Source organism: Heterocephalus glaber, unplaced genomic scaffold (assembly GCF_053883595.1).
Source record: "Heterocephalus glaber isolate CG9 unplaced genomic scaffold, H.glaber_assembly_v1.0 deba00001428, whole genome shotgun sequence".
Classification (NCBI taxonomy): domain Eukaryota; kingdom Metazoa; phylum Chordata; class Mammalia; order Rodentia; family Bathyergidae; genus Heterocephalus; species Heterocephalus glaber.
This window is the reverse complement of record NW_028258293.1, coordinates 28,008,402-28,032,901: the sequence shown is the minus strand read 5'-3', so window position 1 is coordinate 28,032,901 and position 24,500 is coordinate 28,008,402. Positions and strand designations below refer to the sequence as shown.

Genomic DNA, 24,500 nt, shown 5'->3' with positions numbered 1-24,500 from the left:
AGTAAAATGCCTTAAGTCTGACTCCTGAATCTTCTAAATACTCCTGGATAGGGGCATTTCCATATCAGTGATACCTAGAATTTAGTGTCAACCCAGTGGACCTCTAGGACAAAGGGGATAATGATTCCAATCCTACTCTCTCCCTATTTTACAGATGGGAAAAACTGAGGCCCAGAAAAATTGTGAAAATGCACTCAAAGGGTAGAAAAGGGTTGAGGCCAAGTATATAGATGTGGATCCATATGTCCAGTCCTGCCACATGTGAGCTGTGTGGCCTTGGGTATATCACTACCCCTGTACCTCAGTTTCCCTGTCTGTAAAATGGGTTACTATAGTGCCTGTTATAAGGCTGTTGTGAAGACAGTGCCAGCCACAAGGCCAAGTGTTAGCTGTTCTTAACTGTGTATATAACTGCTAAGTAAGGCTATAGAATTTTTAAAAAAGTTATATTAGAGGAAAAAAATGTTCTTTCCAATCTAAAATTTTATTTTAATGAAATTATTTTATCCAAATTCTGGGCAAAATGATAAGGTTTGGAGTCTCTGTCTGCACCCCACACCTCACATTGCCTTTAGTTATCAAAGATTCCTGATGTACTTCCAGCCTGATGCAAGGACACTGTGTGTCCAGCTGAGATGAGGTGGCTGGTTATGGCGGGAGCAGGGGAGAGGTCCAGGGGCCCCTGCAGTGTATCTGGGGTGCCAAGATGGGAGCAGGCAGGAGGAAGGTCACTCGTGCACCTCCACATTCATTCGCTCAGGCTGTACTTTCATTCACCGTGTTCATTCCCATTTCCACCAGACATCTCCTTGCTGCCTGCTGGACACCTGAGGCCACAGGGCAGCCTGTAGATGTAGGTGCTGGTTACAGGTACACACATGCATGTCAGGCCAAGGGGAGGCCAGTGTGAGCCACAGGATGCAAGGGACTTTTCAGAGGAAGATTGCAAGGGTAGAGAAAGGTGTGAGGAAACACCAGGTAGGGAGGGAGGTGGGGTAGGCAGGGTCTGAGAGGAGACTGGTGTGGGTGGAAGGGTGCAGTGTCCCTAAACCTTCCTTTGGGAGGCCTCTGTTTTCTGCCTCTCCTGCTCCCTGGCAAGCCTGGTCCTTCCGGGAAGCCCTCCCCTGGCCATTGGAAGGAGGCAGGGGCTGCAGGAGGGGATCCTTGAGTTGCCTGCCTATCCACTGGGCACACCTCAGGACTGGGCCATGACACCAGGCTGGCTCCCCATCCCCTGTGCCTTCTGAGGACCCTGGAGTCTGAGTTGTTATCGTAGCTCCTGGCAGGGGCTGCCCTAGGGAGGGCTTGCTTGGCCCCACCCCTGAGCATCAGCTGGCCACTCTCACATCCATCACCTACTCTTGGGCCCTAAGTCCTGAACCAGCTCAGACACCAGGCTCTCAGGAGGCTCAGTGGCTCTGACCACATCCTTCCCCCTGTTCTCTGCCTTTGGAGAAATGCCCAAGCCCTGTTCCTGATGTTCAAGGCCCCTGCCCAGCCCTCCAGCCTCATCGCAAGGATGCCAGGTCCACTCCACTCTGCCTGCGCTGTTGCCTTTTCTCTCTCATCATACTGCTTCCAAGACACCAAGGTGGCCACATGGAGCTAGCAGCCAGAGATGAAGATGCCCTCTCCAGCCTCCCCATTGCTGCTGCTCCCTTCACACAGTGCCATTCAGCATCATCTCCATTGTCAGACCTTGTGTGTCCACCAAGCTCCTGACCCCATCTTTCTTCCTTTTCTGATCCCCTAGCTGGGAGCCAGGGCCTCAAACTCTTTGGGCTCTTTTAGGTCAGTGCTGGACCCAGCCTGCTGTCCAGTCACAGCTCCTTGTGTCCAGCCACCTACTCCACCCCACCCCATACTGGCCCCGAGATGCAGAGACACTCACATGCAGCCTCCTGTCCCTGCAGCAGGTCGGTGGGCCCAAGTGTGTTAGGGTAAAGGGAAGCCAGGACCGAGGCTCCCCATGCTCCTGCCCTCAGGCAACACTCCAGTCATGGACAGGCAGACAGTTTCCTCTGTTTCCTGGCAGAGCTGTCTCTGACTGAAATAGTCTCTGCAGGGGCCCCCTCCTCCCTGCCACCCCCAACACCTCAGTCTGGCGGAAACTGGGCCTAGAGGAATGAGGAGGCGGAGAAAAGGCAGAGAAAGGGCGTCTTTCCTGGAACCTCATCTCCACCCAGGCAATGGAAAGGCAGGAATGAAGGAGCAGGGAGGACCAGAGGAGGTCAAAGGCCAGCCCCGCAGCCCCAGCCGTTTTCTTTCTCCTCAGCCCTCTCTGTCTGCTCATCAGTCATGTGAGGATAACATCCAGAGCCCCTGTTCATTTTCCCAGTCACTCAACTCCCTTCCTTCCTTCCTTCATTCCATAGCTCATCTACCAGTACATCCTTCTCCCCATCTCTTTATGTGGCAATCCACTTGGGTTCTCACTACATAGGCCCCTTCTCCTGTTCTCCTTATTCCTTTTCTCCATATTTATTGAGCACCTACTGTATGTCATCGACCCCTTCCACATTTCCTAGTTAGCAACCACTGCCCCTTCCCCAGGGCAGGGCCAGAGCTCATGAGGAATGTGTAGGGGGTGTTCTCGAGACTTCACCTGAGTGACATTCTTCCTGCCTGCGCCAAGTCCTCCCTGACCCCTCCTCACCACGAAATCAGGTGTTGGAGCTGTTAGGACGATCAGAGGGAGAGAGGTGTCTCCTCACTGTCCCCAAGAGGCTGGCTCCAGGGTGGAGACAGCATTGAAGAAGAGTGACTCAGTGGAGGGAGGATTTGCTTTTGAGTCAACCAGGTGGGGAGGGGGTGGTGCAGGGAAAGAACATGAAACCAGGAGATAGAGGCCCAGGTTCCCTCTGAGCCATTTTGGTAGAATGTGGTCACACTGGGTGCCAGCATGGTGAGGGGATGATGGCCACAGGGAGCAAGGACTCTCCTGGAACCCAGGAGCAATCAGAGCACTGATCTCAACCCAAACCCATTTTAGAGGCAGGATCCTAAGGCTTGGACCAAACTGAGAAAGTTCAGTTTGAACTGCTGGTAAATCCCTGGTCAGTTAGTTGTGTACAAATTGAGCACCTATTGTTTCCTCAGGTCTATCCCAGGAGTTTGCTTGTGCCCGGTGAGGGCACGGGCCTCCCTTGCCTGATTTGAGCTGCACTAGGGCCCTGGAGGGCAAAGTGGGCAAGGTGCCCTCCTGCCTGGCAGCCAGGCCTTTGTTGGTCTCCAGGATGGCCACCGCCACCAGAGTAGGTCACTGTCTATCCCAGGAATGGGAGCAGCTCTGAAGGCTTCCTGGGGGTGTCAGCCCACAGGTGGATCTGGGTTAGACATCTGAATGGTTTCACTTGCTGCCACTGGAACTGGAGTCCTCCCTGCACTGAGGACCTGTGGCCATGAGGTGGTGCCAGTGGGCAGCTGTTGGTTCACAATAGGGCCGCCTCTCTGGGAGGTGTCCCAGGACTGGCTTCCCAGCCTCAGTTTCTTTGACTACTCCTCAGCCTTTCTCCTCAGTTCCCCTCCCAGACAAGCTTCAGCCCTGTACTCAGAGTCTCACCCTGGCCCACGAGGCTCACAGGAGCCAGGGGAACATAGGCTGCGGTGCTAAGGCCAGAACTGAACCCTGTCCCTTTGAGGTAGAGGCCCTGGAGAATCGTAACCTCCACTCCAGGTTCATCATCAGCAAGAACACCAAAGCCTTCACCTCTGAGGTGAAGGGGACAACCCTTCTGAGGGGACAACCTCTGCCCATTTCCTTCCCTCAGCTCAGGTGACAACTGTGAGGTCAGCTTTACAGCAGAAGGAATGAGTTTAGACACAAGGAAGAAAGGACAGAATTGAAGCTCTTTGGGCTCTTCAGATACCATAGTCTCAGGTTGCCCTTTAGATGACCCTGCAGCCTGCCCTCGACAAGGTCTTGATGTCTGGAGCGGATGAGGGTGCCTGTCAGCCGGAGGCAGGAGCTGGAAGCCTTAGTCACTGCCTCACAGTTGGGCCAGACACAGCTGGACCTGGTGAGAGGCTTCCCAACCTTGGCTTGTCTGCCTGCTGGGAAGCCAAGCCCGGGAGTCCCCTTTCTGGGCCCCTGGTCTATGAGCTGAACAATAAGGACACAGGATGACAGGGGTTAAGACCCAGCTTCCTTCGCTGAGGAGTCAGACAGGCTGGGATCCACCACAACTTGTGTGACCCAGGGCCAGCCACCTACACTTTCTGAGTCAGGTAAACAAAGTTAGCTATGGTACCACCATCCTCCCAGCCCTGGCCCTGCGTGCCCTCTGACTGGAGCCCACCTTGGGCCAGCCTGAGGCCAGGTTTCTGATGCCAGTGCCTTCCTGGCACCTAGAGGACAGTGGGCAGGAGCAGAGTCTTCACCTGGAGTTCTGGCCCACCTGTGGTATCAGGTTGGCTGCAGAAGCAGGCAACCAAGCAGGAGGGGACCAGGAGGGCAAAGAATCTGCTTTCTCTTCTCTTTTCCCACTTCCTCTTCTCCTCCTGCTCAACAGGAATCAAAGCTGGAACTGAAACCTCCATTTTGAGTACAAAGAAGGGGAAGCAGCAACTTTGGGGGACTTTGGGGTTGGGGCTCTTCTTTTGGTTTCTCTTTGGGACAAGCAAAGAGGGAATTTGCATCTCTGGAGCCCCTGGTACATGCCAGGCAACAGTAGACTGCTAGTGTGCTCCCAGGATCTCTCTCTCTCTCTCTCTCTCTCTCTCTCTCTCTCTCTCCTCTCTCTGCTTTACTGAGCACTGATGACGTGCCAAGCATTAGCAAAAAGTCTTCCATGTTGCATCTTGTCTCTTCTTCGCACATACTGTCTCCATCTTGCAGACAGGAAACTGAGATGAGGCAGAGTTAGTTAGAATTCTGTCTGGGGAATGTGACTGAAGAGGTTGGGGACCAAAGGGAACTGGTGGGCACAGGGCTGAGGTGCTGTGGGAGAGAGCAGAGAGCAGAGACCAGGGAGGAACTGTGGATGAGCTGAGGGGGAGCCCCTAGGACCCCGCTTTCCAGTCTCCCCGGGCCAAAGCACCTCTGCCCAGTAGAGCTAGAGTGGGAGGCCCTGTTCCCTGCCTGGACCCCAGGCTTGCCTGGTCCTTTGTCACCCTGGGGAGGAGGCCACTCAGATTCGCCTCTGAGAAGGAGCCTGCTCCTCGCTGGTGCCTCTGGGAGCCACCCATCCTCCCAGACCGGGCTCCAGACCTTATCGGGAAGCAGTGGCCAGGATCCAGGGTGGTGCCTCACTGCAAGCAGTCATTGTTCTGTTTCTCTGCAGCTTCTTCCCACACACTTCCCAGACTCCCTCTCCTGATGGCGGCCCCGCCTCCTATCCTTCCTTTGGGGGATCCCCTCCTTTGCCTTGGAGTCCTGAGGCTCTGGGAAGGGTTGGCCTGCCAAGGAGAGAGGAGTGGGTTCTTCAGGCCCTGTGGCTGCCTTGGGGTGAGGTGAGCTGCCTTTACCAGGTACCTGGGAATCAATTCTGAGGCTTTTGTTGGATAGTGTGGAATAAGACAGGTTTTCCACTGGGTTTGCAAAGCTGGTAAGAGACGAGGCTAAGGCTGCTGCAGCCAGTTGAACTATGTGCCAGGTCTATCCTAGGTATTCCAGATACCACCAGGGAAGACACCATCCAGCATTAAAACAAGGGGTGCAGAGGGAAGAGATGGGGACACACTTTCCCGAGAACACTGTGGAGCACTTGGTTTCATCTATACCTGAAGCTTGACCTTCTACTGGACTTATTATGAGCTGATGAATTCCCTTCTTGTTACTTGAAATCCAGACTGTAGATCTGTATCCCGTGTCTCCCATTCCTCTTTCCTCAGCCCTGGGCTAACAGCTTTGGTCCCAGAACCCAGATGTCCCTGAATGGGAAGCTGGAGGTGGCCACGTATCTGATGGCTGCCAGCAGAGGGCACAAGGACAGAGGGGCTGCTGGGTAGGAATCAGTTCCCATGGGGCAGCCAAGAAGGCCCCCTAACCAGTTCATTTCCCATGAGGTTTCTAGAGTAACCACTGTGTCATCTCTATAGCTCCTGGGCAGGACAAATAGGAAGCTGGAAACCTGGGTTGCAGTCTTAGATTCATTACCCACTTGCCGTGTGACCTGGGGAGGTCACTTCACTTCTCTGAGCCTCATTTTTCTAAGGTACTGTCTGCTACTTTCTTGGCTACTGAGAAAGTACCAGGCACCTGAACTACGTGCTTTTGAGCCAGGGTCTCATTTGTTCTTAAACAGCCTGTGTGATGGGGTATAGTGTTCCCCTGTACACAGGAGGAAACAGGCTAGAGAAGGCTGGAGACTTGCTGAGTGAGTCACTGGTGAGCCAAGCTGCAGAGCTGAAGAATAATGGTCTGTGCTTGGGAAGAGGGGTGACATTTCCCTGTGGGAAAACTGAAGCCAGAGAGATTAGGCACTTGCCAAAGCAGGGGGAATACATCTTGACATCCTGTTTCTCGGGAACAGTGGCCTGAGACAGGATAGGAAATGGATCGATGTCACACAGCCTCCCTTCCTTCTTCAACTTTGTTAGGAACTAGGGCAGGGTGGACTTTGCCTTTAGGGCCTCAGAGATCACCACAGATTCCAGTTCCCAGCCAAGAAGCACTGGGAAATGTTGGAGGAAGAATCCAGTCTGTAAAGGTGGGCTCTGTCCTTGGTGCTGCTTGCTTCAATAAATTTTTTTTAGAAAGATCTTTGTCTTGACTGATGACAGAGAATATTTATCGGAGGAAAGAAGGAAAAACCTACAGCAGAAGCACCTGCCCAGGTCCCCCAGCCCTGACATCAGGAAGAGCAGATCACCAGCACTGCCTGAGTTTTTCTTGTGGGTTATGATCCTGGCCATTTCACAGACACTGAGGCCTGAAAGGCACAAGGCGCTGCCCACAACCCGAAAGGCTAAGGTTTGGGTGTGGAGGGAACTTCAGAGAGACCCTCCCCTACTATGAAATGCAGTTCCCTGCCTTGGCTCCTGCTCTGACTGGCCTGAGAGTCCACCTGGTGGACACACAACATCCCTCTGGACCCGGACCACGTGTCTGAATCCCACACCCTTAAGGCCAGAGAGGTCTTGAGATCATCTGACTCAGAGCTGTTCCTACTCTTCTCTAAGAGAAGGAGGCCCCCAGGAGCCTCTCTGATAGGGCCCATCTAGCCCTGCTTGTGTACTTCCTGGGACTTCTCTCCCAGGCTGCTGCATTTCATCTTGAGAGAGCCTACTGGGAGATTTTCTTCAGCACACTGAGCCCTGAGATCTGCTCCTAGTCATTTCTTCCCTCACACAGCCTGGCCTACTTTTGGGGCCACAGAGCTTGGTAGAGACCATTCCAAGACCATTCATTGGTTGGTCTTCATCCCCCCCAGTCACTCCAGCACTCCTGTCCCAGCCCATGGAAATATAGCAGTGAAGCTCAAATGCCTAGCACAAGGTCAGGAGGCTACATCTGTTTCTCAACCTGAGATAAGACCCTTTGCCCCCCCCCCCCCCCGCTTGTCTTATTCACTGCCTGGGACCTTCGAAGAAGACATGATCTCTTACCTTTTCAAAAGGAGGAAACAGGGGACCCCAAAGCTTGCTAACTTGCTAGAGATGCCTCCCACCAAACCCCCAATCCTCACCCTCAGAGGTCAGCCATGTGGGACTGGGGCCTCATTTGTGGCCAGCCCATTGTGAGAGGAACAGGGTTTTGTGGGAGGGGGTTTTGTGGCCTGGGAGGAAGGGATCAAAGCCAGAGCCAGCTTTAGGTTCAGTGTGCACTGTGGCATGTTAGAGGGTGACAAGTGGCTCCTGCTGTGGATGTGTGGTGGCTCACACTTTCTCTGTGGAGCCTTCTCTGCTCGTCTCTGTCAAAGCTGCAGTCTCCCACCCCACACATGCACACTCAGGGTTCCTACTTTCTATCTCTGCTATGTTTTTTTCTTAGTATGTATCGTCTTTTAACAACTATTCTATTTGTTTTGTTTTTCTTACTGTGTCTCTCCCACTGCCTGAGCATAAACTTTGCCAGGCAGAGCTTTTCTTGTTTTTCTCATCAATGCATCTGTAGTGTCTAGGACAGTACCTGGCTCATAGAGGTGCCCAGTAATATATGTTAAGTGAATGAATGAGTGAATGAATATCCAGGGCTGAAACCTGGCCAGGTCATAGGGGACTTGGCTCAATGCTATTTATATAGCAAGTGGCAGTTTGTACTCACGCTATATGTTATTGGGGATCAGATAGAGATGGAATGTGTGGGGCCCAAAGGCTCTTAAAACACTCTTGGGGCTGCCTCTATCTGGCTGTGTATAAGATTTGGGCTATAAACAATCCCAGCTGAATGAGATAAATAGGCAGTGGCCTGGCAGAGCTGGGCTGCCTCCTCTCCCTCCTACCTTGTTCAAGTGCTTCCTTGGGCCCCTCACTTCTCTGTCTGTCCTTCCCTGCTGAAATTGCCAAGTCTTCCAGCCTGCACAGTCACTCTGCCCCAGGCCTCTGAGGCTGCCTCTGGCTCAGCAGTTCCCTGGCCTCTCTGCCTTCTTTGCCAGCCTGCCTGGACAGCCAGCCAAGGGCATGAGACTCCTGGGGACCCAGCTGCTCTGTTCACAGTCCTGTGCATGGTGCCACCAGACTGCTCTGTCCTTGCTGTGTGTCTGGAGGACATGACTCAGCTGTACCCGTGGCCCCACAGACCAAGTCGCTGCCTTCTTTGGCTGGCCCCCCAACCCTTTGAGGGTCCTGGGCTGTCTTCCCTCACCTCTCTTCTAATTATAAGCCTTGGCTTTATTTTTCTTGTGAGCTCTATACCCTCAAGCCCAACAGGCCTCAACTTCCCCTTCTGAGCAGAGAGCCCTTTCAGAAGGATTGCCCTTGCTGGGAGACCTTTACCAAGATGGCACTGAAAGCGAAGAAGGAAGCTCCTGCCCCTCCCAAAGCTAAAGCCAAAGCAAAAGCTTTAAAGGCCAAGAAGGCAGTGCTGAAAGGCATCCACAGCCACAAAAAGAAGATCCACATGTCACCCACCTTCCGCCGTCCTGAGACACTATGACATGCAGTTCCCAAATACCCTCGGAAAAGCCCCCCCAGGAGAAACAAGCTTGACCATTATGCCATCATTAAGTTCCCCTTAACACGGAGTCAGCCACGAAGATAGAGGACAACAACACGCTTGTGTTCATTGTGAATGTCAAGGCCAACAAGCACCAGATCAAACAACCTGTGAAGAAGCTCTGTGACACTGATGTGGCCGAGGTCAATAGCCTAATCAGGTCTGATGGAGAGAAGGCATATGTTTGACTGGCTCCTGATTACTATGCTTTGGATGTTGCCAACAAAATTGGGATCATCTAAACTGAGTACAGCTGGCTAATTCTAAATACACATTTTATTTTTACCATTAAAAAAAAAGGACTGCCCTCAACTTCCTGTCCCCTACTGAACCCAGCTGCTCCTTTTCTCCACACCCTACCCCCAGCCCTCCAGAGCCCCAGGCCACTCCTCCTCCTCCTCTTCCTCCTCCTCCTCTCCTTTCCTCAGTACCAGTGCTGCTGGTTCCTTCTCCCAGCTTACTCTCCCCTCCTCCACCTCTCCCCTCTCAGCAAAAGTTCTTATTTGAAACCATGTGCTTTCCCAGCTCTCCTCTTCCTCCCTCTAACTCAGAGTTCCAGAGAGCTTCTACTTCCTCTCTGCACACCTCACACCTCTAGGTCAAGTGGTTAAGACCAGAGCAGAGCAGGGAGCTTCTGAGCAGGGAGTCCAGGTCAGGGAAGAGTAGTGGGCATCCTGTCTTCTAGGTGAGGATAGCGAGTGAGACCAGGGGCAAGATACTATCTCAGCTCACAAGGAAACCTCCTAGGTGACTTGACATACTAGGTCATGGTGTGGGGGAACGGGCAAGCGACTGGGAGCTTGGTATCCTGAGCACTACTTGAGACCGGTGCAGGGCTGGGGGAGGGGAGCATCTCTGGGGCTTCCAGGAAAGGCCCTGGACTCTGCCTGGAAGGGGCCCTAGAAGTCCCCTTTTGTGAGTGTCTTTAGTTGCACTATTGTGGCTGCCTTGATATCCTGTATTGATTCAAATATTTACCTTCCATAGTCATTTTTTTTGGTACCAGGGATCAAACTCAGGACCTTGTGCTTCTTCCATAGTCATTTTAACTTTGGGGAAGAGCCAGAAGTTGCATAGTGCCAGATCCAGTGAACAAGGTAGATGAGGGAGGACACACCGTAATGTTTTTAGGAGTCTGCCTTTCTGTTAGGTTGCACTTGGCAACAACATTCATCATATTTTTTATCACACCTTGTCAAGACATTTAGGAAAGGACTTTAAGAACTGCTTCAGAAAGTGGCAAGAATGCTAGGCTGATTGTGTTCAAAGTAAGGGGGTGTATTTTGAGGGGGATTAATGGCAATGTGTCTTGTATTGTGATAAATTTCTAAAATGTAAACATTCACTGTAGTTTCTGATCACCCATTGTATTTTTGCATAACTCATGAGAATGGTTTGAGAAAACATCAGTGGTCTCTATCACACAATAAGAAAGGCTGATAATGGAGCAGGTGACGGGGGAAGAGTAGAGTTGACCCTGTCCTGCTCCTGAGGATTCAAAATGTGAGGATTCACACCTGGAACACCCAGGGATCTTTAAGTTCCAGCCCATGCAATTGGATTAAAGACCTGTCCTGGAATTTGTACCTCTCTGCCACCCATCACTGCTTCTTCTGCAAAGCATGGCACCCAACAGACCTGGTCCTGTCCTGGCTCTGCAGCTTATGAGAAGTGACTTTATCTCTCTCTGAGTCTCAGAGTCTCTAGTTATAAAATATTATGAACAATCGCAGCGCTATTGGAGGTTCAAGTGAAATAATGGACTGGATGAGCCCAATATCTGACAGTAAGCCTGCACTCAGTGGACCTCCTAGTATTCCTCATACTTTTATCACAGAACAGCTAAAGTCATGAGAAATGGTCTCCACTGCCACCTTTACTCATTCATTTATCTGTCCATTCATCCATTCATCTGATGTTCATTTGCAGGGATTCTTGCAATGTGCAAGGATTTCTCTGGGCTCTGGGCTCTGTCTTTGAAGGACACTCAGCTGGTGGGAAAGACAGATGAAGATGGAGGTCAAAGTCTCTGGTCAGACAAAGGGGGCCCCTATGCTGCCTGGGGTATCAAGGAGAGCTCTCTGGAGGAGATGGTTCCTTGGTGGGGTGTGGACAAGGAAAGGGAAGGTGCTCTAGGCTGAGACCCACTGGAGGTAGGAGGGTCTGGGGAATCTGCAGTGTTGGTGTTTGCAGGTGCTGGGGGAGCCTGGCTGGAGGAGAGGCTGAGAGGTTATCAGAGCCAGGTCCCCACAGGCCTCAAAATGCCAGCTACTCATCTGGCCTTTGCATTTTGGGTATTAGATGAGGAGAGCTCTTGATTGTTTCTAAGCCAGGGCAGAGGCAGAATCAAGTTTGGGATTTAGGAAGTCCATTGGGCTGTTTCATGGAGCATGAATTGATTGTGCCTAGAGTCTAGGTCAGAGAAAATAGGACATAAAGTGGGATCCTGGGCATGGACAGGGAGGCGCTGGGAGCTAGTTAGGGGTAGGGCTAAACTGGGGGCCTTGAATGCCAGGCTCACAGCAGTCTCCTACCCTTCCTCAACATACCCATTCACAGGCCTTGATAGCCAGTGTGCTAGAAAAATAGTGGTAGGGGTGGGTCAAAGATGCCCTAGCCCAGCCCTCAGGTCACAGATGGAAAGCAGAGGCCCAGAGCAGGCAATAGGTTGCTATAGTCCTGCAGGAACACATATCCCATCCCAAAGCCCATTTCCCCCAGCTTTCCTCTCCTGGGGAAGTAAGAGCATGGCTTAGGGAGCCAGGGACTTGGAGGAGCCCAGACAGATGACTCACTGTGTCCACCAGGGCCAGGCGGGCCTTTCCTGCCCCAACTAGGGAGGGAGCCTTAGAGCTTGGGGAGTCCTCTCCTCTTCTTCACTCGTTCCTACTTCTTCTGTTTTTCTGCAGAAGAAACAGAGTCCAAGAGAAGAGAGGCATTAGGCCCTGAGATAGTGCAGCCACCTGGGCACTGATGTGGGTGGCAGGACAGCTGGATTATGAATCCTGAGGACACACACTGCTGAAGGGTGGAGCTCCAGTGGCACCAGTGTTTGGTGCCCAGCACTGTCCTTAATGGTCACTTCCCTTGTATGCCAGCTTGGGTTTCGGCATCCCATGACTGAGGAGGACAAAACAGGAAGGAACTGTGTGCCATCTGCTCCAGAGCACTGTGAATCTGGTCTTCTTAGGTGGAAGAACCAGGCCTACCCTGCCTGAGGGAGCCAGACATATCAGCACAGCTCACTGAGTCTGTGCCCCGGTCCTCACCCCTAGCTCTCCCAGGGTGCAGAAATCGAGTTCTGTCCTTGGAACTTGCAGTCTTGCAGCCCTAAGTGTCTGGTCTTGGACCTGATTTGGACAGTACCCTGGGATGGAGGTAGGTTGAGAGCACAAATAGGATGAGCGCAGGTGATGACATGGGCAATACTGCTATTAGCTGTTGAAAATGCCCAGGCCAGGTGCCTGTTCTCTTCCAGTCTCCCCATAGAAAGGCTAATGGGGGCAGGCCTGCTCATTCATTGCCTTTGCCTGGGAGGGAAACCAAGGCCCCATTTGACATCAATCACCACAACCTATTTGTGTGTCACTTTTTTTTTTGAGTCAAAGTCTTTCCAAGTAGTTCAGGCTAGCCTTGAACTCATTATGGAGCCCAGGCTGGCCTCAAGCTCGCGGTGATCCTCCTGCGTTAGCCTCCCGAGCACTAGAATTACAGGTGTGTGCCACCATGCCTGGCTATATGCCACTCGAATCTGTCAGTCCACCCCCTTTCTGGAACCACAGGGACCCTTGCTCAGCAAGAATCTGACCACCCTACTTCCCTTCTCAGCCCCTCTGGCCTGAAGATGAAGGCCAACCTGCCAGCTGGCTGACTTCTCTGTTCCCAGCCCTGCCTCTTGCACGCAACCAGCTGTGTTCCTTTGCTCCCTGGCTGGTGCTGTTTCCATCCCTGGCCCGCCTCATTCCCACAGCTACAGCTGCAGACTTCTCCTGAAAACCCATCCAGATCCTGCCCTCAGGAGCTCAGGGTGGACATGGGACACGTCCCTGAAGACTCAGAACTTGAGGCAGACTTCAGTGCCTGACCCTATGGGACCTAGTTTGGGAGAGGTGGTTCTGCAAGCAGGGAGGACTCCCTGAGGGGGTGGCAATGAAATGAGCAAGCACATAAAGAGGCAAAGGGTGTTTCAGAAGAGTGAACAGTGAGGACAGAGGCTGGGTGAGGCCCTTGAGGGTGGTGAGCCAGAGCTGGGGCTGCCAGTGTACTAGCAACTATAGTTGGAAAAGAGGCCCAAACTACTAATAATGATGAGACAATGATTGAACACCTACTGTATGCCAAGTGAGCATTACCCCATTCAAGTCACAAGGACCCTGTGATGCAAGGCTGATTTTTTTGGTCTCCATCTTATCTTAGAATGGGGAAACCAAGGCACAGGAAGGTTAGCTCAAGATGGCACAGGTAGAAGGCATGACTACAGTGCTATGAACCTATAGTCTGTATTCTTATTCCCCAAAACACAGCAGGGCTGGGGCAGGGAGGATGTCAGGTGGCAGGGAAATCCAGCCCCTCTACATCCAGCCTGCCCTAGGCTCACCCTCCCACCAGTTACAGGCTTTCATAAAGTCTCTCTCTGCTCATAAGCTGCAGGGCTGGGACAGGAAGCCTAAGGTGAAGGGTATCCTTTTAAGCAGAACTTTCTGAACCTCCCTGCCCACGAAACCCCCAGATTCTTTCTGGGGAAGAATGTTTGCCTGTGGATCATCTCTTCCTATCTGAAGCCTCTGCTCCATTCAGTGGTAATCTTGTTCATTCCAGGAGGTCTCCTGACCCAGAACTGACCAATCAGAGTATTCATACAGACCCTTGCCCGTGATTGATTCAGGGGCAACCAATTAGAGTGGACAAGCATGAAAGGTTTTCTCTTCTTTTTCCTAGGTAACTGTGAGGTCCATGGAGATTGGTACTTCTAGAAAGAATTTAAGTAAGAATGTAGGAATCCTGCAGAAAGTCAGGAGAAAGGCTACAAAATGAAAGAATGCTGATGAAATCCTTTAACTGCTAGATCTAGTCATGTCAGATCTAGGTTGACCTTGGACTTTTTATTTATATGAACTAACATACTTTTTCTAGCCCAAGCTAGTTGCATTTGACATGACCAAAACAGCCTTGACATCAAAAGCACAGGCAACAATAATAACAAAATAGATTGTGTCAAAATTTAAAACTTTTGTGCATCAAAGGACATTATTAACAGAGTGAAAAGGATGGGAGTAGATATTTTAAAATCATGTGTCTCAGAAGGAATTAATTAATATCCATAGTACACCAAGAGTTCCAACAACAACTCACAACAACAAAAAAATAACCCAGTTAAAAAATCAGCAATGGATTTGAATAGACAATTCCCCAAAGAAGACCCACTAATGACCCATAAGAAAATGAAAAGATGCTCAACATCCGCTCACTAAACATTAGGAAAATACAAATTAAGACCAGGAAATACCACTTCACACCCATTAGGATGCCTATTAATTAAAAAACCCCAAACCCACAAAACAGGATATAGCAAATGTTGGTGAGGAGATGGAGAAATTAGAACACTTTGCATTACTGATATGAATGCAAAATAATACAGTCTCTGTTAAAAACAGAAAGGCAATTAAAAAAAAAACCCAACCAACCAAACAAACAAACAAACAAAATTATCATCTGATTCAGCAATTCTATTCCTAGATTTCCAACCAAAAGAACTGAAAGCAGGGACTCAAACAAATATTTATACACCAGTGGTCACATAATAACAATGGTCAAACAATAGAAAAAAACCAAATATCCATCGACAGATAAATGGATAAGTAAAATGTGGAATAAACATATAATATGTTACTATTTATTGTTAATTTTATTTTTCCCCATTCCCCTGCCTTCCCTTCAACTCCTCTCTATTTACAAAGACTTTGTTTTCATTTTCTCATAGTAATTCCATTCCCTTCTTTCCTCTCCCCTACCCCTCCCACTCAATGTTATTATTCATCCTTAAAAAAGAAATGGAATTCTGATAACCTGCTACATTATAGGTGAATCTTGAAAATATTATACCAAGTGAAATAAGCCAGATGCAAAAGGACAAATATTGTATGATTCCACTTATATGAAGAAACAAATTCATAATAAACAAATTCATAGAGACGGTAAGTAGAGCAGTGGTTGCTAGGGGCTGGGAGGAGGGGCAATGACACTTTCCTCTTCTTGGAGGCTGCTTCTCTCTTTTCATTTCAGCTGCTAGGAAACTCAGTCAAGTTTCTGCTCACTTACCTTAGGATCAACGTTAGCTTTTTTTTTTTTTTGCTTTGTTTACTTTTGCTTTTTTGAGACCAGGTCTTGCTACGGTGTTCATAGCTGGCCTTGAACTCACTATGTAGCCCAGGCTAGCCTCGAACTCACAGCACTTCTCCCGAGTGCCAAGATTACAGGCATGTGTCACCATGCCCGGCTTCCACCTTTGTCTTCTACGTAACTTCTATATCCCTGCTCCTGGTTCTTAAGAAAATTAAGGACCTTAGTTGCTTTTTCTCGGGGCTGAGATAAAATATCTGACACCCAAAGTTAAAGGAGGAAAGGTTTATTTAGCTTGCAAGTTGTAGAGGTTTCAGTCCATAACTGGCTGGCTCCAAGGCAGGATAGGACGGCAGACAGGCATTGCAGAGGAGAAACAGTTCATGGTGCGCAGAAGGTAGCAAAGCAAGCAAGAGATGACCACAGCTCTTTCTATCCCTTATATCTTATCTACTTAGGGCAGGTAGCACTCACACCCTTAATCCTAGTGTCCTTGATCCTAGCATTGCACCATGAATCAATTCCAACATCACACAATCTAGATCCAGCCAGCTCTGTAAAAGCCCCAACTATGACCTCATGAAGGTTTTTGGGGACATCTAAACAAAAGCCATACAATAACTCATTTAACATAAAACTCAACCTTTCAAAGTCTACAATTCAGTAGCTTTTAGTATATTCACAAGATTTTGTACCTATCATCACTAATTAATTTCAGAGTATTTTCATTAATCACAAAAGAAACCTAATTCCCATTAGTGGTTACTCTCCTTTCCTCTCTCTTCCTTCCACCACCTCAGAACCACTGATCTCCTTTTTGTATTTATGAATATGCTTACCCTAGACATTTCATGCAAAATGAAATCATACAACATGTGCCTTTTTGAGTGTGGCTTATTTTATGTAGCATAGTGTCTTCAAGGTTCATTCATTTTGTAGCATAGATTGGAAGTTCGTTTTCATAGCTGAATTAACATTCAATTTTATGGATATGCTATATTTTGTTTGTTAATCAGTTGTGGGACATTTAGGTTTTCTGCTTTTTTACTATTATGAATAATGTTGCTGTGAACATTTGTGTACGAGTTTTTGTGTGGATGTATGTATTTGGTTTTCTTGGATAGACACCTAGAAGCAGAACTACTGGATCATATGATAACTCTATGTTTAACTTTTTGAGGAACTGCCTAATTGCATTCCAATTTTACATTCTCACTAGCAGTGTATGAAAGTTCTAATTTCTCTACATCCTCTCCAACACTTTTTATTGTTTATCTTTTTCATTACAGCCATCCTAGTAGGTATGAAGTAGTATACTGTGCTTTTGACTTACATTTCCCTAATTGCCTCTTTTTTGTGCAGTCAGTCATATTTTTTTTCCATTTTATTGTATGCATTTCTTCTCTGATTCCTGGTATCTTTTGTGGAACCTTTTGAAATGGGAGAGTATGTGTTTCAGGGACAGATAGTCCTGGGTTTTAATCCTCCTGCTGTTTCTATTAGCTGTGTGACCTTGAGCAAGTTATTTAACATTCTGAGCTTCAGTTTCCCCACTTACTAAATGTGAGCTACAGAATTAACTTAGACAAATCTATAAAAAAGCCTTGAGAGGGCCAGGGATGTAGCTCAGTGATGCTCCACCTGCCTCGCAAGTGCAAGGTCCTGAGTCCAAACCCTGGTAATGGAAAGAAAAAAAAAAAGATTCAACCCATACCAAAAGCCCTGAGATGGACCTTGGACAAAGCAGGTCTTCAATAAATTTTACCAGTGAATCCAGGGATCAGAAGGGGAAATTTCCAGCTTGGTCAGGAAACCTGGGCTGGGGGCTGCTTCATTTTTCATCTATTATTTACCTTACTTGTAACTTTTTTTACAACAGAGGTATTTCACTTCTAAATGTTAGCCTCTCTGTGCCTCATCTCTCCCTAGGTATGGAGGTGTGGCCACCTGAGAAGTGTGATGAGGACCAAGGGGAGGGCATGGGACCTGAGTCTGTGTACCACAATGTCAAAGACTGGCGAATCTGCAGAGCAGGTTCCAACACCTTACTGGTCTTGCCTCAATCATCAGATTAGCTGCCGCCTAAGGGAATTTCTCTTGCCTCAGACGAAAGGCTCTGTATGGTGCAGAGGGAAGTGAATTAAGACTTCCTAAGAATTTACAAGTAATGTTATATGCATGATCTTATTTTATCCACTCCATGAGCTGGCCAGGTAGGTTCTATTTTTCCATTTATAGATGGGAAAACTGAGATTCCAAGAGGTTCAATAACCTGTCTGAGTTCACACAACCAGCAAATGCTGGTGCCTGGATTCACACCCAGCTCTGATTTGAAAGCCTGATTTCCTTGCAAGCCACACTACCCTAGAAAGCACAAGGCACTCCAGAACTGTGGGCTGATCTGACTGATGGCTTCCCATTCCTCTGTCATGACAGAGATGATGTCTTCCCTCAGTCTGAACTGAGATGTGCCTCTGGTGCCACAGAACAGCCTCATGCTGTCCCAGGCATGAAAACAGGTGCTTCTCCTGGAGTCCAGATACCAGGCTCTGTCTCAGCTACTGTGGATTTCTTGCTTCTAGACCTCAGTCTCCAGCCCATGTGTTCCTGAGGGGACCTGGCTTTCAGCTCCTGGGCTCTTGGAGTCTAGAACAAGGCCAGCCACCCACCCTGGGTTCTCCACAGACCAACAATGCATCTTGCACAGGCCTTGCCCTCCCATAGAGCTGGTAAGTACAGGTTATCCTGGGCAGGGGGAGTAGGGGACCTCTCCATGCGAGTGGGCCAGGGCATTGACCCTAACTAGACAGTCCAAACACCAGGGCGGAAGAGCCAGAGCCTGAGCCACCAGATCCCTACCAAGACTGAAATAGAAACCCACTTGGAGGCAAATAGGGAAATGACCCCAGGGCAGGAGAGATGGGTGGTGTGCTCTCTTGACTGGCCCCAGGCCCTCAGCTGGAGTAGGCACTTGTCACCAGGCTCTAGTGACTCAACTCACCCCTCCTGGGGGGAACCAGGAAACCCCAGCTCAGAGTTTGGGGTCTGGAGTCTGACAAATGTAATCCAAGCTCCCACTTAGACAGATTAATGCTTTATCTTCTCTGAGCCTGACCTTCCTCTACTGTGGAATGGGGATAACAATCATCATGCCTGCATTTACCCTTATGTAAAACAGTTGGTATATCATAGGTGCTCAATAAATAATAAATACAGCCATTGCTAACCTTCTCTTTCAACTGAACATTGAATGAAGGATTTATTTATCTACTCTTTCAGTTATTTTTCCATTTAGTCAACCAGGCAGCACATGCCCACTGGGTAGGCCACAACAGTGAAGAATATTGTTTCTGAAGTGAATTAGGAGTTGAAACCCTAGCATTGCTGCTAGTTGGCTGAGTACTCTATGTTCCCAGAAAGCCATTTACCCTCACTGAGCCTTCATTTCCTTGTCTGTAAAATGGGAACAATAATAGCATCTCTAGAGAACACTGGCATGTTAAGAAGAGTCAGTGGGACAAAGATGTGACAGCAGCCAGCACAAATCCTCTGAGGGAAAAGCGATGGCAGGTGAGCTGCACAGAAGAGCCAGGAGGGGGCGTCTCCAGGCACAGCCACAGGATAAGGCAAGGGTGCAGGCTCAAAGACAGTTGGTAGGTTTCTGGACCAGGTCCCCCTCCCTTTCTGGTAAGCAAATAGTGAATGGTGAGAAAATGCAAAAAAAAAAAAAAAAAAGGTTAGAATTTTAGAGGAGAATCACCCCCAACCAAGAAAGCGTTGCACACATGCTCACAAGCTGCACTGGAAGGTCTTGCACACACATGTAGATGCATCTCAAAGGCACAGCACTTTGTGCAAAGAGTCTTCTCATTCTTCATCTCACTTGCTATGAAGGAGAGAAGAGACTGGCCCTGGTTGGCTTAGGAGCTATTTGAAGCTGCTAAGACATGTGAATCCCACATCTGTTCAAGAGGCCAGGTGAATGCACACTGTGTGGCCTACTTGTCCTATGCTGGGGTCAGCAGAATTGAATGGGCACAGAAACTCCAGATAAAGGTTTTTGAGTTTGATTTTTTTGTACTGCGGTATTGAACGCAGGCCCTTTGCACTGAGCTACATCCCCAGCCCTTTTTGAAAATATTTTATTTTGAAACAGGGTTTTACTGAAGTTTGAGCCCAAGTTGGGCTCAAACTTGCAATCTTCCTGTCTCAGCCTCCCAGAGTGCTGGGAATTACAGGCATGTGCCACCATGCCAGGCTACTCCAGAAAAGGTATAACTCCACTCCCCAGAATATACTCATTCCCCCTGCTTCTCTCCCCTTTAACAAGTCATACCTGGACTCAGGGCAGAAGGAAGAGGCTTCCCAGGGGCCTCCTATGCAGACTTCCTTTTGGTCAAATCATCTTTCCTACAAATCATCAAGCCTCCCCCTCACCAGCACACTACACTTAACAGTTTCCAAAATACTTAGCAGAGGACAATTGCTACTCCCCACTTCTCACAGTAAGAAATTGAGACCCACAGAGGAAGGGTCCTGTGTCATTCAGGACTCAAATCTAGACCTATGTGGCTCCAAATCTCGTCCCCCTATTCCATTCCTTACTGAGGCACAGCCTAGTCCCCATGTCACCCCCCTCCCCTGTCCTATCTGCCTTACTCTTCCATGATGTGCAGCCTGCAGGCTCTAGGTGCAAGCAGGTGGAGGAAGGGAGAAAGCCCCCACACCTGCCAGGAGCCCTGTGGCTGCAGGTGGACATGTGACATACACTAGGAAGCTCCCAGAGGAGGGTGCATGTCCAGGGACTGGCCTGGAAAACTTACCCTGGGGTCAGTGAGTGCTCCATTTTTGGTCCATGACTACTGCAGAGAATCTCAACTCCTAGAGTAGCCCCCGCTGCTAGTCTGTCCTGTGCCACAGGCTGCCTTGTGAGTACTGAAATCTGGGGAAGCAGCAGATGAGGAAACTGAGAATCCGAGGAGGGGAAGTAACTTGGTGCAGCACAGAGCTGGCAAGCAGCAGGGCCAAGATGTGACTCTGAGGACCCTGTTGCTCAAGTGCTTAACACTAGGGCTGACTCAGCCACTGCCCAGCTGGAAGCAAGTCACCTCAGCCTTGAGCATGCTCACCCAAAGCAGGATACCATTAGTTTGGCCCCACAGGCTTCTGCGAGGAGGGAGGGAGAGAATTTTAGGGACCAGGGCCTGGCACAGAGTAGACATGCATTTGATGCCCGTTTTTCTCCCCCTTCCCACCCCAGCCTTCTCCTGGCCTCTTTGAAGTCTGGAAAGAGTCCTGTTCCTGCTCATCCCTGCCAGAGAGAACAATTACCCTGGCCTTCTTAGCAGTGCCAGGAAGTTCCATCAACAGGGGTGGGGACCTTGAGATTAAGGGCCTGTTATCTGTGGCTCCAACACCATAGGTCCAGATACACACACACACACACACACACACACACACACGCAGGGGCAGAGGATAAATCTTCAGGATGAGAATAATTTTGGGCAAAGACTGAGCCCAGGTGACCATTCCCTTCCCCAGATCCAGTCCACCTTTGAGCCAGATGAAGAGAGGCAGCCAGGGTGGCTCGGCCTCTGGTCCATGATGGGCCTGGGCCAGCCCTTCCTATCTTTAAGATTATTCTCTCTCTCTCTCTTTCTCCTCACTGGCACCTGTTCTCTTCAGGAAGTGTTCAGGGTACATGAGGGCATTAAACAAAGTCCCTACCCTTGAGCCACCTGCATTTGAGCAGGGGAGATGAATTTATCTTAGTTCACAAGTTAATAGCAGATTGGGTAGCAATAAGAGCTATATAGAAGCACAATGGAAGATAAGGGACGGAGGGCTGAACCTCAGACCATGGGACAGGCCCCACCTGGACTTGCTGGGTCCCCTCTCCCATATCTCTTCAGAGAAGGCCACCCATCCTGAAGGAGACCCTGCCCCAGGCCTTGAGTTCCTATTCTATGCCAGGCCCTGCTTTGGTGGAGAGCATCCTGAGCGTTACTTCCATTCTGTGCCCTGGGGAAGCCCTCTACAGGCTCAGAGAGGAGCCTAACTAACATCCCCTAACTCAGCCCAATATCTCATTGAAAAGTGTGCTAGGGCCAGAGAGGGGCTGGGGCTTGCCTGGGTCACATAGCAAAGCAGAGGTGTCCTTTCCCCTGCCACATGCATAAAGGTTGATTAAAGGTTGAGCCTCAAAGCAGAGTGCTGGGCAGTGAGGTAGGAGTGTGAAATGTCCCCACATAAAACCCACTTGGTAGTCCCAGCCTACCCATCCTCTGGGGGTCTGAACCCAGAATTCTTGTACTCTAGAGCCTAGGAGGCTGAAAGTGCTTTTCCTCAGCCCAAGCTTGGGAGGGTTCTGGTCAACTGCACCTCAACTTGCTATGTGACCTCACATCTCTCTCTCTCTGGCCCTCAATTCCCTCATCTGTTAAATGGAAGAAATGAAGACACCTGCCTCTCAGGGCTATCATGAAGAATAAATAAGACACGACATGGCAAAAGGCAGTGTGCAAACTATAAACCGTATCCACAAGACAGGATTTGTTATACATTTGCATTTGGGGCCCTGTGGTGGGGAGGGGGTTCCCTAGAGCAGACCCTGACCCTTGCTGGGAACTAAGTGGAAAGTCTTCAGAAAGGTCAAAGCCATCCTGTGTCCAACCTGACAGAAGGGCCCTACTCTGCCCTTGTGGTGAGAAGATGAGGAGGGAAGATGGAAAGAGACAAAGTGGGAACCCTGGAAGGGGCTGGCGTGGGCCTGAGGTAACTGAGGTCACCCAGCCACCCCCTCAGGAGTGAGTGTGGGGGTTCACATCTCTGTATGGGGCTTGTCAGCCACACACGGGCCTGTCCTGGAGGATGCCTATGTCACATGTTTGGGTGTACAGATGTGTCAGGTATGTTCCCTTGCATATTTGCATGCGCGGGCATCTGTGCACATGCTGCACACACGTGCCCTCTCCTGCGAACCCTGCAAACCCCTGTCCACAGCCTATGTTTTCCCAGGCGGGTGATCCTTACCACAATCCTACTTTGGCCCAGAAGCTAGGAGGGGGTTGCGGGGTTTGTGGGCACCACGGACTCTCGACTTCCACAGAACAAAAGTGATTACATAAGAAGAAAAGGAAGGCTTAGAGGATTAAGTAGGCACTCCCCGCTTGGCCCTGGGTGTGGGCTCCTCTTGGCAAAGGGTGGTCACAGGTGCCCAAAGTCAAAGTTCCGCTGGCCTCAGCCTCTTAATTCCCTGTGGGCAGTGACCCCTGCAAGCCACTCTCTTGCCCTCAGCCAGCAGGAGCCCCACAGCCTCTGTGACAGTAAGTAAGTGCTTTATAGGTTACACCCATGTCCTGTGGGATGATGATCATGACAAAACAGCCAGGTGGACTGTAGAGCCTCACCTCCCGAGACCCTGGGCAACCACTGCTGGCTCAGCCTCAGTTCCCCTCCTGGCCCTGGCTGAGTTTTCCATTCTGCACTGGCCCCTCCCTGGATGAGTCTCACCCTTCCTGAACCATGGTTTCCCTAGCTATAGGTGGAGCTATTCCTGCCCACACTGGGCAAGAGGTGTGAAGGGTCTCTGTGACCTGTGACAAACCCTACAGGAATCTTCCTGTGTGCATCCCAGGTACCCATGGGACTGCCCACTGGCCCTTTGTTGCTCCCTGGAGCCAAATGTGTGAAAGAAGATGCCTGACTCTCAATGCCTGGGATTTAGATCAGACTCCACAGGGAGTTGACACTGATTCGGGCTTGCTGGCAGCAGGTTTGACAGTCCTCAGATAGGGGAGGCTGGGGCCTCTCTCTGAGCCTTAGCTCTCCTTCTTTGCACCCTGAGCATCTCATCCTGCCAGTGCCTGGGTCCTGCTGTTTGCTGTCATAGGGACATAAGCACAGAGTGGCCACAGAGACCTGTCAGGGCCCACAGGTGTAATCCCACACTGAAGCACCGCAGCACACCAAGACCCTAACACTGGTCCATACACGTGCATGGGCCACACTCAGAGGCACACCACCACAGCATGCACACACGTACCCACATATGTATGCACCCATGTCCAGCCTGGCACACATAGGGCTGTAACTTAGCTCAGCCACAAGCTGCACACAAGGAACTTTCAGAAGCAGGAAAGAGCTGGAAAGGGAAGGAGACAAATCTTCGGAAGCCTATCCTTCGGCTCCACACAGAGAGACTACAGAGTTTTCCCAAGGACCCAGGTGGTTTGGTAGTTTGGGGGTTTGGGGGTTCAGCGAGCTCATTCTCTCCAGCCATCCCACACAGGCCCTGACCAGAACACTCAGAGAAAGCAGACAAGATCCCTAAGGGAATATGGCCCCGATATACCCAATCTACCACCCGGCCCAATTGTCATCAGCTCAAAGTGAGGCTTTGGGCTAACAGGGCAGCAGAATATAGGATCCTGGGAATCCTAGAGGGTACAGGGCTATTCCCAGGCAGAGGATGCCCTGCCCACCATCTTCAAGCCTCAATCCTTCCTTTAGTGGGTTTCTGGTCCCTTTCTTCACTCTATACTTATTGGACTCTTCTGAAAGGTGGTGGCCTAATGGTGAGCAAGAGAATCACAGTGCTTTTTCTCTGCTCAGCTGAGTCCAGCCTCCCTAGAGCTACTAGATGGAGCTAGGGTGGAGGGAGGGGTCACCAGTTTCACCCCCTCCATTCCCCTCTGAATCACCTCAATGTATCCCAGCCACTGCCCAACCTAACTGCAGACTCAGTGTTGACTGAAGTGTGAACTTTGAACCTGGGGAGCTGGCATCATGTGGAAGTCTATCAGAGCTGCGGGCCCCACCTTGATCAATTGATCAGCTCTCCAAGTGATTCATGAGCACACTGACATTTGAGAAGCATTGACCCAGAGCACTCCCCACACAGCCAACCCCTCCCCAGCTGCCCAGCTGCCCACCTGGAATAGGACAGTGCAGGCCTGTTCAGGTAATAACTACCCTAGCAAACACAGTGCTCCCCTAAGCCTCATCCACCACCCAAGGTAGATACCTTTTTTTTTTGAGACAGTCTTGCTATGTAGTTCAGGCT

The 24,500-nt window shown here is 50.0% G+C and overlaps 1 protein-coding gene and 1 pseudogene across 6 annotated transcripts in view; one reads left to right on the top strand and one right to left on the bottom strand.

Moving 5' to 3' along the window:
- P2ry6 (pyrimidinergic receptor P2Y6) overlaps positions 1 to 24,500 on the bottom strand; it is a 39,624-nt gene that overhangs the window by 7,693 nt on the left and 7,431 nt on the right. For 2 of the 6 annotated variants that reach the window (XM_087211925.1, XM_087211926.1), the window contains exon 2: positions 11,893 to 12,000. The gene's annotated coding sequence lies outside the window, so the exon portion shown is untranslated. Of the gene's footprint in view, positions 1 to 1,891; positions 7,486 to 11,892; positions 12,001 to 20,259; positions 21,860 to 24,500 lie in introns of those variants that run through there. The other 4 variants (XM_087211924.1, XM_004863270.4, XM_087211927.1 and 1 more) reach the window with 4 other exon arrangements.
- On the top strand, positions 8,882 to 9,285 carry LOC101719461 (large ribosomal subunit protein uL23 pseudogene; annotated as a pseudogene).